This window comes from Labrus mixtus, chromosome 12 (genome assembly GCF_963584025.1).
Source record: "Labrus mixtus chromosome 12, fLabMix1.1, whole genome shotgun sequence".
Taxonomy (NCBI): domain Eukaryota; kingdom Metazoa; phylum Chordata; class Actinopteri; order Labriformes; family Labridae; genus Labrus; species Labrus mixtus.
Window position 1 is genome coordinate 1,858,782 of NC_083623.1, and position 1,641 is coordinate 1,860,422.

Below are 1,641 nucleotides of genomic sequence, written 5' to 3' on the forward strand. Positions count from 1 at the left end.
TCTAGTCTCTGCACGTCGTCAGAAAAAGCTGCAAACATGAGGGCTGCCGCATCGAGGACACTGAGTTATTATGTCTGGATATCTATGGAGAAGCAACCTCAGGAGATTAAATACACGCACACATAAATCCTTGGATGCTTAAAAAAAAGGCCCATTCGGCAAAACATCGGGGATGAAATTCTTATATTTTGATTCCTTTTGGGGCAGAGATGATATTTAGGATGAATGTTCGTTTAATTCATTTTAAAATCTGGTTCCTACTTTGACATATTTTCCACCTTAAAGGCAGGGTTGGTAAATTTTGAAAACTAGCATGATTTTGAAAGTAGCATTCCCTCAGTGCTCCATCTGCAACCCACCCCCCCCCCCCCCCCTCCCCTCCCCTCTGTGCTCTCTCTTAAGCCACGCCCCCTCACTTATATGCACAAGCTCCGTTGCTCCAGAAGCGGACCTCAGCTCATTCTTTGAGTGTGGGCTCATTCATGCAAGGAGGTAGAGAGCAGGGAGACAGGGAGGCGTCTGATTGGTTCATCAGATTGGTACCTCGTGGCAGACATTGGTTGAAGTTTTTACAGACTTACAAACTGATACAGATGATGGATTTTCTTTGTTTCTTTTTCTGAGAACATGAGTTATTAATTTCTGTCAGGACCTAAAGACAATTTACACCAAAATCTAAAAAAGTGGATCTGGAGGAAATGACCAACCCTGACTTTAAATGAGAAATAGATACCAAAAAAAGTGGAATTCTTTTGAGTAAATTGCTTCAGCCTGCAGCAGTGGGACAGAGTTTAATGGTGGCGATGTAATGCCTCAGGGGGGGAAGGAGATCTCAATCAAAGCATGTCAGCTTCGGCGTAAATTGCTTGTTTTTGTCCCTGACAGGCTCAGTGTCTGACAACATCACAGAAAGAATCCCTGCAGAGATAAAGCTTTTTTAAATTTCACACTAGAGAGAGAGTCGTTTCCTCTCTCCGTTTTAAAGCCACCAAACTCCATTAACAAAAATAGAAACAAAAACAGTCCTGGTCCTACTCCTCCTACCCCTGTTCAGACCGCCGTTTTCAAGCCGATGACCGATGTTTCACCTTCAGTCTGAATGTTGTGACGCCGTAATGTGGGGATGAGGTGATACCCCTAATGTACCGTCTTCAGAGGTAGTGGGGGGGAGTGCAGCTGTGTGTGTGTGTGCATGTCTGACCCTGCCCCCCGCTGTGCCGTGCTTCCTCAACGCCCGAGATGCAATGTGACCTCACAGGCTGGGACGCCAACAGTCACCGACTCAATATAAATGTACAAAGACGTGATGACAGCTCTTTTGTAAAAGAGGCTTGTGTTACCGTAAAAAGTTAAATTAGCAGCCCAGCATGCTTTTATTGACTTCAGTCCATGAAACGACCCCGCCTTTATTTGGGACAGGCGTCAAAATGAGACGTGCATTGACTCGTGCACGGCAGAGATGTGAAAAGACGATAAAACTGTAAATCTACACCATCCTGCTGCTCTGTGGGGGAGGGGGGGAGACACCTTTGTTGATATGTTTTTGATCCACACACTAATCAAAACTAAATGAATCAGGGCCTCTAAGTGAGAGCGGCCTTTATTTTGTCAAAACGTGCAACAACAAGCTAGGAAACGGTA